This window comes from Entelurus aequoreus, linkage group LG14 (genome assembly GCF_033978785.1).
Source record: "Entelurus aequoreus isolate RoL-2023_Sb linkage group LG14, RoL_Eaeq_v1.1, whole genome shotgun sequence".
NCBI lineage: Eukaryota > Metazoa > Chordata > Actinopteri > Syngnathiformes > Syngnathidae > Entelurus > Entelurus aequoreus.
In genome coordinates, this window is record NC_084744.1 from 38,132,432 (window position 1) to 38,148,091 (window position 15,660).

The window sequence follows — 15,660 nt, forward strand, 5'->3', positions numbered from 1 at the left end:
TTCTGATTTATTAAATTGTATAACAGTGCAAAATATTGCTCATTTGTAAATGATAAATGATAAATGGGTTATACTTATATAGCGCTTTTCTACCTTCAAGGTACTCAAAGCGCTTTGACAGTATTTCCACATTCACCCATTCATACACACATTCACACACTGATGGCGGGAGCTGCCATGCAAGGCGCTAACCAGCACCCATCAGGAGCAAGGGTGAAGTGTCCTGCCCAAGGACACAACGGACGTGACTAGGATGGTAGAAGGTGGGGATTGAACCCCAGTAACCAGCAATCCTCTGATTGCTGGCACGGCCACTCTACCAACTTCGCCACGCCATCCCCAAGTGGTCTTTCTTGAACTATTTGGAAAAAAAGATATAAAAATAACTAAAAACTTGTTGAAAAATAAACAAGTGATTCAATTATAAATAAAGATTTCTACACATAGAAGTAATCATCAACTTAAAGTGCCCTCTTTGGGGATTGTAATTGAGATCCATCTGGATTCATGAACTTAATTCTAAACATTTCTTCACAAAAAAAGAAATCTTTAACATTAATATTTATGGAACATGTCCACAAAAAATCTAGCTGTCAACATTGAATATTATTGCATTGTTGCATTGTACTGAATGGAATAGCCTACTTGATTTGATGTTCAGTTTATGAACTTACATTCATATTTTGTTGAAGTATTATTCAATAAATATATTTATAAAGGATTTTTGAATTGTTGCTATTTTTAGACTATTTTAAAAAAATCTCACGTACCCCTTGGCATACCTTCAAGTACCCCCAGGGGTACGCGTACCCCCATTTGAGAACCACTGCTCTAGTGTGTCAACAAGCGTCTGATTGGTGGAACTTTGGGATGCCAAAACACAAACATTTGGCCATCTTGATGTGAAGCGTTGTTTGTCTTTTAAATGTCAAATGTGACTTTTATGATATATTACTACATTGAAAATGTCAATAAAACATAGCACCGTCCACTGCTAGCACTATGTGGCTGTACTACAAACAATACTTTTCATCAGGAATAGACTTAAAACTGCATGATCGTTAAATGATGTCCATTTTTCCACAGAGAGACATGTCCAGCAGAAGGCACCAAGGAAGGAAGGAAGAAAGCTGTAGCCACCGCCTTCTCACATGAAGACAGGATGAAGACCATAGGAAAAAATGGTAAGTCAGTGATTTTTAGTGCAGTCTTTTGGAATCCGGATGTTGTCCTGTAAAGGAGAGAAAACATACATAATTTAAGATATTAATAATTTTTTTATATTGCTTTTATCAAGACTCATAGACGCTTTAAAAAAAATAAATCAATAAATAATAAAGAACATTTAAAAGTTCAGGTTAATGGAGATACAAATTTTGTTTGAAGAGGTTAGTTTATAACTGTTTTTTGAATGATTGTAATGGATCAGAAGCACGAATATGTGGGGGACGAAAGTTCCAGAAAAGTCAAATTCTCTCTTTCCACTTCAATCCCCTAACTTTTTAACATATCTGGGTTAGTGTTTCAAACTATGATTAGTATTGGACGATTTTTGTGAAAAAGTATGTTTGCCAATGCTGATTAATTCCGACTACAAACGGCAGTCCCCTCTGGCTGACACTTTATTTTTAGTCCCACTGCTTAAAGAGAGGCTCACAGTTATCTCTATACTCAGTGTGGAGCCGCTCCCTGAAGCTAATAATAATCACCTTCATTGTGTCAAATAAACTGCATTTCTTAGTATTTTAAGTACCATTATCATTGGAGGATAAGGGTAAAGATTTTACACGAGAGCCAGGTGCAGGCATGCTAATAGCTAAGCTAGCCGATAAGCTAGCTTTAAAAAAACGCAAGAAATAGGTGCTTAGTAAAGTTTAAGAAGTGTTGATGGAAATATATTAGAGCAGTTATTAACAGGAAATTAACAAGTAGATCAATAAGTGTGGGAAGAGAGGATAATGTGTCAGCATTGTAACAGTCAGTACATGACACGTAAGAAGAGGACGGATCAATCCATCAATTGGTGGTGTCGAAAAAAAGGGCAGTAACAATATGTGATCGATACTAAAGATGTGAATATTTTTACTTTCTGTTGTTTTTTTAAATTGTGTTGTCTAATTCAGAAGTCATTTCCTGTACACAGGAGTGTACAGGAAATGAGAGCAAAAACCAAAGGATTTAAATAGTAGTACCCGTCTTCCACCCAAGAGGGACAAGCGGTAGCAAATGGATGGATAGATGGTAGTTTTGGCTTTTGTTTAGTTATTGTGAACTATTGACGGTGTTTTGATCAACTACCGTATTTTCCGCACTATAAGGCGCACCGGGTTATAAGGCGCACCTTCAATGAATGGCATATTTCAAAACTGTGTTCATATATAAGGCGCACCGGATTATAAGGCGCACCTATGCATCCATTAGATGGAGCTGCGCTAAAGGGAATGTCAACAAAACAGTCAGATAGGTCAGTCAAACTTTATTAATAGATTACAAACCAGCGTTCTGACAACTCTGTTCACTTCCAAAATGAATAAACAGCTGATTTACTCATGTTACGGTAAATCAAACGTTAGTGCAATCACAATATAGTAACACTCAAAATAGTGCAGAGCAATAACAATATCAATAACTCAACGTTGCTCAAACGTTAATGTCACCCAACACAACACACAAAATAAACATGTAAAGCTTACTTTATGAAGGTATTCCTCATCCACGAATCGCTCTAATTCTTCTTCTTCAGTGTCCGACTTAAACAGTTGGGTGAATACGGCATCCAAAATGCCCAGCTCCGTCTCGTCAAAGTCGTCATTAATCGAGTCAGTGTCGCTGCTGTTGTCTAGGAGTTCAGTGACAATTCCTGCCTTCCTGAAAGCTCGGACCACAGTTGAGACTGATATATTTAAATATTGTGTTGATATTGTCTCAGCTACAATCGGGCGGAAGGCGGGGTACACCCTGGACAAGTCGCCACCTCATCGCAGGGCCAACACAGATAGACAGACAACATTCACACTCACATTCACACACTAGGGCCAATTTAGTGTTGCCAATCAACTTATCCCCAGGTGCATGTCTTTGGAGGTGGGAGGAAGCCGGAGTACCCGGAGGGAACCCACGCAGTCACGGGGAGGACATACAAACTCCACACAGAAAGATCCTGAGGCCGGGATTGAACTCACGACTACTCAGGACCTTCGTATTGTGAGGCAGACGCACTAACCCCTCTGCCACAGTGCTGCCCGATTGAAGCTGAGATAGGCTCCAGCACCCCCCGCGACCCCGAAGGGAATAAGCGGTAGAAAATGGATAGATGGATGGATGGATATTGTTAAACTGTCAATCCCACTCACCATAAATAAATTGACCCATTTTCAGTTAATACATGTGATGGTATCACTCATGGATGATCAGAACATCCCTAAATGAAAAACAAACATAAGTTTGAAAAGCTACCCCGAGTTTAAACTCCTAACTGTAAACTTCAACCCCTTGTTTGAAAGTGGAATGGAAGCGCCTGACTGGCTAGAATTGTTCTGCTTGGAAGGAGGTCTAATCTAGTTGTGCATGTCGAAGTCAATAACTTCACCATAAAAGTAGGTGACATTGTTATCACCAGGAAAGATGAGGTCACCTACCTAGGTTCCATTCTAGAGGCTAACCTTTCCTGTGATAAAATGGCAACCAAGGTAATCAAAAAGGTTAACCAACGAACGAGATTTCTCTACAGAATTTCCTCTCTGGTCAACAAAAGCACCTTGAGGATTCTGGCGGGAACTCTCGTTCAACCCTTTTTCGATTACGCATGCACCTCCTGGTTCTCTAGCACCTCCAAAACCCTCAAATCTAAACTCCAAACATCTCAGAACAAGCTAGTCAGGTTACTTCTAGACCTCCACCCCAGATCCCACCTCACTCCTACCCACTTCTCTAAAGTGGGCTGGCTCAAGGTGGAGGACAGAGTTAAACAACTTGCACTGAGCCTAGTCTATAAAATCCGCTACACCTCCCTGATACCGAAGTACATGTCAAACTACTTCCTTAACGTAAATGACCGCCATAACCACAACACCAGGGGGAGCTCCACTAACCACGTTAAACCCAGATTCCGATCTAACAAAGGTCTTAACTCATTCTCTTTCTATGCCACATAAATGTGGAATGCGCTCCCAACAGGTATAAAAGAAAGGGCATCTCTATCCTCCTTCAAAACCGCACTAAAAGTTCACCTCCAGGCAGCTACAACCCTAAACTAACACCCTCCCCGGAATGCTAATAATCAAATGTAAACAATCTTTTTCTTTTTCTTATGCCTTCTGATCTCTCTCTCTCTCTCTCTCTCTCTCTCTCTCTCTCTCTCTCTCTCTCTCTCTCTCTCTCTCTCGCTCTCTCTTTCTCTCTCTCTCTCTCTCTCTCTCTCTATGTCCACTACTTGATGTCCATATCCCCCCCCCCTCCACACCCCTGATTGTAAATAATGTAAATAATTAAATGTGATTATCTTATGTGATGACTGTATTATGATGATAGTATATATGATAGTATATATCTGTATCATGAATCAATTTAAGTGGACCCCGACTTAAACAAGTTGAAAAACTTATTCGGGTGTTACCATTTAGTGGTCAATTGTACGGAATATGTACTTCACTGTGCAACCTACTAATAAAAGTCTCAATCAATCAATCAATCAAGTGTTGTCGCAGGAATGCAATTGCAAGTATTCCCTTTTTGTAAAGCATTGGAGGCGCTTTTAATTGTTCTGGAAATGTGAAGCGAGCAAGTTTGTCAGTGGCAGAACTACAAAATCCCAGCGAGTTGCCCAGTAAAAACAACACGACTTGAGTGGAGTTGTGTTACAGCTTGTTGACTGTGGAGGCAATCTCACAGCCAAGTGGTGGCCTGGCACATGACTCCCACTTAATTTATACTACACCACTTTGACTGAGCAAACAACGTGGTGGAAGCGGTGCTGTGGAGCTGCAGGAAGATGGATGACTTCTACATTTCATCAGTCAGGCTTGCTTTTTATGGATCTTTACGGTCCTGATACTAATAAGTATCCAAATCAGGACAGCGCAAAAGTATTGTGTTGTTTGCGCTGTCCTGATGTGTTCATTGTGTTGCACAGTGGTGCCCCCTGTGGGTTGTGGCTAGCATACATGCAGGGCTGCCAATTTTCGTGGCATGAAGCATTCGAAAACAATTTTCCCTTTTTAACACCGATTTGGCCAGTTTTAAGGTGGATTTATACATTAGGACTGATGTCCTCAGCTCCCACAGCTGCACTGTGGCCTCCTAATGCAAATCTTAAATACTGGGGAGTTGGCAACACAAAGATTGAGGACAAAGATGTAGAAAAGATACAAGTTGAGAACACAAATGCAGAGAATGAGACAGAAGAGCCAGCAGAGAAAACCATTTTCAATTCATTTCTGGTTAGAAATGAATTAAAAATGGTTTTCTCTGCTGGCTCTTCTGTTTATTGACTGGCAATAACATTGGGTTTATTTTGATTTGAAGCGTGACAGTGATGAAATATTTATATTTACATCTCACTCTGTAAACCAAGGCATGCAGTAACAGCAACAGTTTTACACAGAGTAGGTGTGTGTCTCCTCTCTGATTGGACTGGAACTAAACTTTATTGTCATTCCACTTAAAAGTACAAGGAAATGAGCTTTCAGTACAGGCTAGGCTGTCCAAGAGCAGACATTCAGTAAACAGGGTGAAGCACCATTAGTACATTGAGGACATTAGAGTGATGCACACTTTCATGTCTCCAAAACATCCAAAAAAGTCGCTAGATTTGTTGCTCGTCGCTTTTGAGAAAGAAAGTCACTAAGAGGAGTTGGAAAGATTTGAGATTTAGCGATCAAGTCGCCAAGTTTGACAACACTGCGCTGAGGTGTGTGTGAAAGATACAGATGCCAAGACCCGCCTTAGGTTGCTTCTGATTGGTTTATATTGTGTGGTGTCTTCCGTGGTTGGCTAGACTTAGGAACGATAATTTATGGATTAGACTTGGATTGGTTATTTCAGCCAGTCATTTGATCAAAAACACCACATGGTGGCACAGTTATTAAACCCCAATGTTCACCTATAAATCAGATTGACTTGTAATTTCACACCGCAATGTAAACGGGTAAGATTCGGGGTCCATGGCATGATCGCATTAAACTATTGCGTTATATCAAACTTTTGTGTAAATAAATAAAAATTGTAACCATTGATTGATTGATTGAGACTTTTATTAATAGGTTGCACAGTGAAGTACATATTCCGTACAATTGACCACTAAATGGTAACACCCGAATACATTTTTCAACTTGTTTAAGTCGGGGTCCACTTGATTGATTCATGATACAGATATATACTATCAGATATATACTATCATCATAATACAGTCATCACACAAGATAATCACATTTAATTATTTACATTATTTACAATCCGGGGTGTGTGTGGGGATGGGGGGTGGGGGGTGGGGGGGGGGGGGGTTTGGGTTTGGTTGATATCATCAGTCATCAACAATTGAGAATTGAGAACAGAGAAATGGATATTGGAACAGTGTAGGTCCGCCTTGGTAAGATACAGTATGTACAGCAAGTAGTGGACATAGATGGATAGATAGAGAGAGAGAGAGAGAGAGAGAGAGAGAGAGAGAGAGAGAGAGAGAGAGAGAGAGAGAGAGAGAGAGAGAGAGAGAGAGAGATCAGAAGGCATAAGAAAAAAGTATCTGCATTTGATTGTTTACATTTGATTATTAACAATCCGGGGAGGGTGTTAGTTTAGGGTTGTAGCTGCCTGGAGGCGTACTTTTATTGTGGTTTTGAAGGAGGATAGAGATGCCCTTTCTTTTATACCTGTTGGGAGCGCATTCCACATTGATGTGGCATAGAAAGAGAATGAGTTAAGACCTTTGTTAGATCGGAATCTGGGTTTAACGTGGTTAGTGGAGCTCCCCCTGGTGTTGTGGTTATGGCGGTCATTTAAGGAAGTAATTTGACATGTACTTTGGTATCAGGGAGGTGTAGCGGATTTTATAGACTAGGCTCAGTGCAAGTTGTTTTACTCTGTCCTCCACCCTGAGCCAGCCCACTTTGGAGAAGTGGGTAGGAGTGAGGTGGGATCTGGGGTGGAGGTCTAGAAGTAATCTGACTAGCTTGTTCTGGGATGTTTGGAGTTTAGATTTGAGGGTTTTGGAGGTGCTAGGGTACCAGGAAGTGCATGCAAAATCGAAAAAGGGTTGAACGAGAGTTCCCGTCAGAATCCTCCTGGTCCTTTTGTTGACCAGAGAGGAAATTCTATAGAGAAATCTTGTTCGTTTGTTGACCTTTTTGATTACCTTGGTTGCCATTTTATCACAGGAAAGATTAGCCTCTAGAATGGAACCTAGGTAGGTGACCACATCTTTCCTGGTGATAACAATGTCACCCACTTTTATAGTGAAGTCATTGACTTTCTTAAGGTTGATGTGGGACCCAAAAAGGATGGATTCCGTTTTACCCAAGTGTATGGATAGCTTGTTGTCAGCGAGCCAGGTGCAAGTTCTACAGAGCTCAGCACTGAGGATTTTCTCCACCTGTGACTTGTCCCTGTCTGATACCAGCAAGGCCGAGTCATCCGCAAACAAGAACAATTCACAGTCGCATGCCGATGACAAGTTGTTTATGTATATTAGGAACAGTAAAGGCCCTAATATACTGCCTTGGGGGACTCCACAGCTTACTGAGAGGGGGGGGGGGCACGGTGCCATCTTTATGCCCCTTTCACAGGAAGAAGGAGTGTACTTTGTCAAAGTGGAATTGCTCATTTATGAGGATGAGCATAGCAATGTGTTTGAATCTAACAAGGGGGAAGCATTTTGTTGTGGTACAGAAAAACATAGCCTGAACCTCGAGTTTGAAACCCTATTTCTGTTTTGAAACGCCAACCCTAGTTTGTATTCCTGGCTTAAAACTTGTGTGTGAAACCCTAAACCTAATCGACAGTCCAAGTCAGTTCTCACTTTAATGGCTTTCACCTTCCAACTTCACAAGGAGCATGCAAATGGATGGAACTGGTCACCTTCCAACTTCACTTTAGCATTTATGTGGTTCCCATGTCTTCTTTTCACCATGTAATTAGTTTATTTTCTCAAGATGTCTTGTTAAAGATTAGTGCACCGCAGCCTGCAATATCATCCATATTATCATGAACAAAAGAGGTTCCAGTTTCCATCCTTGTATTTATTGCTCACCAATAAGAGAAAATGTTAAATTTTGCTTTTTTTACAAATATTTGAAACATGTATCTCCATTGGAACTATATGTATAAAAGCACAAATAGTCCAGGAATCAAGAAGTGAACTTAATTACCTGTAATACCTTTAATTATTCTTTAGTAATGCAGAATAATTCTCTTCAAGCAGAAGATCAGAAAGACAATTGCGTAAATAGCAGTAAATTAACACCCTATGGGATCAGTTAATCGGCTGAGATTAGCATGTTTTCTCCACAGGCGACAAAACCCAGACACATCACTTGTGGATTGGCTGCTAAGTATGGGACCTTGATTGATTGATTGAGACTTTTATTAGTAGGTTGCACAGTGAAGTACATATTCCGTACAATTGACCACTAAATGGTAACACCCGAATAAGTTTTTCAACTTGTTTAAGTCGGGACCTGCTTTTGCGTGACTGCTATAAAATAACATAATGAAGGAGAGTGAGGTTAGGTGGAAGATTCAGATTTTACATATGGCGGACAAGTGGCAAGTTTAGCCCTGAGATGTATTTGCTCATTCCGTCCTAACCAGGCGGTTATTAAAAATATTGTGAAGTCTTCGTTCTTAATTTTGAGCATTTTAAATCACAGTCACTGAAGGCAGATACCATGGTCCGGCACACTTAAAATCTGCAGAGGAAGTTCTGGATTGTTCTATGTTGTTATCCATGCTTGTGCACGAGCAACCATACATACACCTCTCCAAGAATGCTAGGAAGTGGGCCGACACCAACAGATCTTGTTGGTGTCAAGTGTCCCCAAGCACTGCCCAGAATGCCTGTTTGTGTAATACAGAAATGATCTGGTTCCTTACTAAAAACAACGTTTTGGTATTTCGAAGGTCTGTGATTATTTCGAACACCTCACCGTATGGGGTCCTCAGACTCGTCCTTATCGTATTGATCTCGTAGCGTCCCGGCGAGGAAGAAGATGACACCAGACGCCACCACCAGAGGCTCCGATACACACTCCTCGCAATGCTCTCCTCTGTACCATCAGATCTCTCATACGCGACACCTAGAAAAAGACGACAAGATCTCAGGAAAAAACTGAAGATCAAAGTATTTCTCTATATAATGTATAAAATACTTGACTTTCGGTGAATTCTAGCTATATATATATATTTATTTTATTATATATATAATACGTTTTGCGAGGTGGCCCATAATACTGGGCTGTGAACGGTGCTGCACTGCCGCCGCCATGTGCTTCGCTCTCCGTTCATGACTGAGTATATCATTTCGGCCACCGTGTTCAATGGAGAAGTCTGTTCTACAAAATGTACAGGCAACATACCCCTTCCCCTTCGAACTGTCCTGGATGAACTGAAATTCTTGTTTCCATTCGTTTTGGAACTTGCAAGCGTATTTCTTCATCCTGCTCGTCGACGGCGTCGCCATGTCTGTAACTTCCTCGTTCTTCTGCTTCGTCTCCTTGTTGTGTGCGCAGTTGTGCACTCTACTCTCTAAAAGCCGTAGATGTTATGACGTCATTGGGCAGGTAAGCTGTTTATATTGTGGGAAAGCGGACGTGAGAACAGGCTGTCCCCACTCAGGTCCGCATTGAGCTGGAGGGGGCGTGGCCTCCAGCTCCGGCTGAATAAAAAAGAACATTTCTGCCGGGAGGTTATCGGGAGAGGCGCTGAATACCGGGAGTCTCCCGGTAAAGCCGGGAGGGTTGGCAAGTATGGTATAAAAGCAGCTTCCATGAAATACTCAGTCATTCACAAACAAGGATTTGTCAACAAATGCGTGAGCAAATTGTCGAACAGTTTAAGAACAACATTTCTCAACGAGCTGTTGCAAGGAATTTAGGGATTTCACCATCTATGGTCCGTAATATCATCAAAAGGTTCAGAGAATCTGGAAAAATCACTGCACGTAAGTGGCAAGGCCGAAAATCAACATTGAATGCTTGTGACCTTCGATCACCTTAGGCGGTACTGCATCAAAAACCCACATCAGTGTGTAAAGGATATCACCACATGAGCTCAGTAACACTTCAGAAAACCACTGTCAGTAACTACAGTTTGTCACTATATCTGTAAGTGCAAGTTAAAACTATACTATGCAAAGCAAAGCCATTTATCACCACATTTATTCAACACCCAGAAACGCCGCCGGCTTCGCTGGGCCCGAGCTCATCTAAGATGGACTGATGCAAAGTGTAAAAGTCTTCTGTGGTCTGACGAGTCCACATTTCAAATTGTTTTTGGAAACTGTGGACTTCAAAGAGGAAAAGAACCATCCGGATTGTTTTAGGCGCAAAGTTCAAAAGTCAGCATCTCTGATGGTATGGGGGTGTATTAGTGCCCAAGGCATGGGTAACTTACACATCTGTGAAGGTGCCATTAATGCTGAAAGGTACATACAGGTTTTGGAGCAACATATGTTGCCATCCAAGCAACGTCTTTTTCATGGACGCCCCTGCTTGCCGAGCCACTTTCTGCACGTGTTACGACCGCGTGGCTTTGTAGTAAAAGAGTGGACTGCCTGTAGTCCAGACCTGTCTCCCATTGAAAATGTGTGGCGCATTATGAAGCCTAAAATACCACAACGGATACCCCGGACTATTGAACAACTTAAGCTGTACATCAAGCAAGAATGAGAAAGAATTCCACCTAAAAAGCTTAAAAAATTGGTCTCCTCAGTTCCCAAACGTTTACTGAGTGTTGTTAAAAGGAAAGGTCATGTAACACAGTGGTAAAAATGCCTCTGTGCCAACTTTTTGCTGCCATTATATTGTAAGTTACTGATTATTTGCAAAAAAAAAAAAAGTTTCTCAGTTCGAACATTAAATATATTGTCTTTGCAGTCTATTCAATTGAATACAAGTTGAAAAGGATTTGCAAATCATTGTATTCTGTTTTTATTTACGATTTACATAACGTGCCAACTTCACTGGTTTGGGTTTTGTAAAGACTGATCCATTAGATCATCAGGCTTGGAAGCAACCAAGAACGCTAGCCAAACTAATGCTTCATAAGCACTAGAATGTATTTCATCATAAAGTTTGACCTTTGTTTTTCCATTTGTGTATGTAGTAAAACAACAAGATGGAATTAAGAAACGGCTTGATGTGTCATTGGTGTGAAATGAAAGTTGTCTTGGCCTCCAGCGTGTCTGCTTCTAATTATTTGGGTAAAAAAAAAAAAATGTCTTAAAATGTCGTACACAACAACTCATACATGTTCCAAATGTTTGCAAGTTACCCACGTGCACGGACACATAAAACAACAAAGAAAAATCTAAGTCATTCCAAAATATATAATGTTAATATTATAATCAATTTAGTCCTTTATAGATACAAGGCAGTAGAACGACACAACTTCTCTAACAAATTACGTTAAGGATCAAAATGAAACATGTATTTGTAAATATACTTATATTATATGATTATTATTATTAGTGAATATCTTTGGAAATATTTCAAACATTTTATGAACTACAATAATTTTGTGGAATCAACATTCCTAATTTCCTAATTTTACTGATAGTTATTTTGGGGGTTATCATTTAGCATTTCCACATAAACCAATCAGTGTAAATAACTACATTATTGGTATTGGTATTATTATAAATGTTATTTTTACAATGTAAAAAAAATATTTTTCAAACTTAAATACTACTACTACTAATATTTTAAATGTAATTAAACCCCGAGTGGTAGAAAATGGATGGATAAATAAGAATCAATAAGTGTAAATGTAATTAAAAATAGTAAATTAAATAATTTATGGTCATTATAAATTTACTGACTGCATTTCTTCAAGTGCTACTTTTTTTAAAAATATTGCAATATACCAGTGGCGTGCGGTGAGGTTAATGTCAGGTGAGGCACTGACTTCATCACAGTCAGATTTACAAACATATGAACCCTAAAGAGTATCTTATTCACCATTTGATTGGCAGCAGTTAACGGGTTATGTTTAAAAGCTCATACCAGCATTCTTCCCTGCTTGGCACTCAGCATCAAGGGTTGGAATTGGGGGTTAAATCACCAAAAATTATTCCCGGGCGCGGCGCCGTTGCTGCCCACTGCTCCCCTCACCTCCCAGGGGGTGAACAAGGGGATGGGTCAAATGCAGAGGACAAATTTCACCACACCTAGTGTGTGTGTGTGACAATCATTAGTATACTTAACTTTAACTTTACACTTACAAACTGTAGCACACAAAAAAGCACATTTAATAAAAAAAAACGTTATTATGGTCTCACCTTTACTTATAAGTGCGGGAACAGTGGTGTTCGTGTTGGAAGAGTTGTAAATGAATGAAATATGAAATCCGCGCTGCAGTGCAAGTGTACCTAATGTTGTGTCCCTGTTCACGGCTCCTCCGGCGCGCCGCGCGAGCATTGTTGTTTTTGCACTTTTTGGCTTCTAGTTAAGTGACTTTTTTTTGGGTCGATTCGGTCTTGCACGTGGAGGGTTTGGGTGTGGGCTTTGGTTGGTGTGGCGCTCCCGTCGGGCGGTGCATTCTGCGGCAGAGGTGCTTGGCACCAGGAGGCGGGGTTATGAGACGAGCCTCCAGTTTTATGATCGCTCAGCACAATAAATACGTTACACACATACAGCTGTTGACAAAATACACTGTACATTATATACCTCAGCTAACTAAACTAGTTATTGCGCACAATCCATGTTGAGGCACAACTGAGTGACGTGCCTCAACTGGCTGCTGATCACCGCACCGTCTCTTCTCAGTATTTGAGCGGCAAATGTGAAAATAAAAATAAAAATAATCTAAAACTGGTGAAGTTAAATGGAAAATAACTTTAGTATAATCACTGGATACATATAACAATATAATTATTATTTTTTTCTTTTTACTTTTTTTTTTCTTTCCATGATGGCAGGTGAGGCCGTGCCTCCCCTGCCTCTAGTGACTGCACACCACTGCAATATACGATAATAACTTTTAGGATGAACATTTTCTATGTTCCAGTACTTCAATGAGTGCAAACATCCATCCATTCATCTTCTTCCGCTTATCCGAGGTCGGGTCGCGGGGGCAGCAGCCTAAGCAGGGAAGCCCAGATTTCCCTCTCCCCAGCCACTTCGTCCAGCTCTTCCCGGGGGATCCCAAGGTGTTCCCAGGCCAGTGCAAACATAATTAAATAAATATATTATTGTGGTTAAAATGTATTCCTAATATGATTTTTTAAAATGTCCAATATAAAAGTACTGCAATACATTTCTGAATTTTCATGTTCTTAAGTATAGCCAAATAAGATCATTATTATTAATACAATGTACTGATAACGCTTTCTGGAGAAAAAGAGACTACAATCATTTTCTATTGTTAAAATGTAACCAAGTGTTGTGTGAAAGGTTAAAAGCATACCATTAATTACATGTACGGATATAAATATTGTCATTGTCTGTAAGGGAACACTGCGTCCTGAGTTCAAATATACTATGTTGTATGTGATCGTCATGCTTTCTCAGTATGAGATGGAAGAGTTGGACTGACTCAACTCATCTATTGTTTATGCAATGTCTGAAAAAAGGAGTGCAGTCCAGTAAAACCACTGTAAAAACAGCAGGAGGTGCTCTGTTCTCCTGCACGTTTCAATGCAAAAACCGAGACGTGCCTTCTGTGATTTAAGCCTCAAAATCTCGAATATGCTCATTTTATACACACACACACATACCCGGATCACTTTCCTTTAGTCCCCACCCACCTGCAGATGACTCCATGTTACATTTGCCGTCATTGGGCAAAAGTCGGTGCGCAGGTCGCAGATTCTCTGACAAGGCAGGCCGTCTATGCTGAAGTAGCCGGCGTTACACACACACTCTGCCTTCCCAGACCATTTGTTCACCTTACACTCAGCATAGTCGTTGCACGCCTGGAACTTGCACGGGTCCGCCTGGACGCCTGGAAATCACAGAACCGCAAGAATTTTAAGGCGGATGTCTCTGCAGTGGTGTTGGTTTGACAGTGAAAGATCTTACAGGAACAGTTTGATATCATGGGAATAGTTCTTGTCCATCCACCTGTACCATTCTATTCCAATCCATCTGTTTGGCCATTTTTGGCAGTTCTAATGTTAAGGGTGCCAAAATGTCTGACTAATATTGTTAAAGGCCTACTGAAACCCACTACTACCGACCACACAGTCTGATAGTTTATATATCAATGATGAAATCTTAACATTGCAACACATGCCAATACGACCGGGTTAACTTATAAAGTGCAATTTAAAATTTCCCGCTAAACACCCGGTTGGAAACGTCTATGTATGATGACGTATGCGTGTGACGTCACGACGGCAACGGAAGTATTCGTACCCAATGTGTCACCATACAAACTGCTCTGTTTTCATCGAACAATTCCACAGTATTCTGGACATCTGTGTAGGGGAATCTTTTGCAATTTGTTTAATGGACAATGGAGACTGCAAATAAGAAAGTTGTAGGTGCGATCGGTGTATTAGCAGCGGACTACATCAACACAATCAGGAGGTTGTGTTGTGTTTGAGCTGGATACAAGACACACTACCGTGAGTACAGCTTTGGCTTCCAAACATTTGATCGCTTGCCCGTACGTGCGTGTCGCTATGTGCATGTCACGTACGAAACTTTGGGGAAATATATGTTTCTTTCCGACTCTGATGGCGGCCGGGGTGTCGTTGAAAGCTACAACGCCCGCCGCCGCTCCGTAGTTAGCTTCAATTGTTAAGCTTCGCCAAGCTGGAAATTATTAACCGTGTATTTACATGTTCATTGTTTAATAGTATTGTTGATCTTCTGTCTATCCTTCCAGTCAGGGTTTTTTAAAATTTTGTTTCTATCTGCATTTGAGCCTGATGCTATCACGTTAGCTCCGTAGCTAAGTTAGTTAGCTTCAATTGTTAAGCTTCGTCAAGCTGGAAATTATTAACCGTGTATTTACATGTTCATGGTTTAATAGTATTGTTGATCTTCTGTCTATCCTTCCAGTCAGGGTTTTTTTTAAATTTTGTTTCTATCTGCATTTGAGCCTGATGCTATCACGTTAGCTCCGTAGCTAAAGTGCGTCAACGATGTATTGTCGTGGAGATAAAAGTCACTGTGAATGTCCATTTCGCGTTTTCGACTCTCATTTTCAAGAGGATATAGTATCCGAGGTGGTTTAAAATACAAATCTCTGATCCATAATAGAAAAAGGAGAGTGTGTGGAATCCAATGAGACCTTGTACCTAAGTTACGGTCAGAGCGAAAAAAGATACACCCTGCACTGCCTCTCTAGTCCTTCACTCTAACGTTCCTCATCCACGAATCTTTCATCCTCGCTCAAATTAATGGGGTAATCGTCACTTTCTCGGTCCGAATCTCTCTCGCTCCATTGTAAACAACGGGGAATTGTGAGGAATCCTTCCTCCTGTGATGTCACGCTACTTCCGGT

General features: G+C 40.7%; 1 pseudogene; it reads right to left on the reverse strand.

The window, feature by feature from the left end:
• Positions 1-621: 621 nt before the first annotated feature.
• The window catches only part of LOC133664285 (interphotoreceptor matrix proteoglycan 2-like), a 34,157-nt pseudogene continuing 19,118 nt past the window's right edge, over positions 622-15,660 (reverse strand).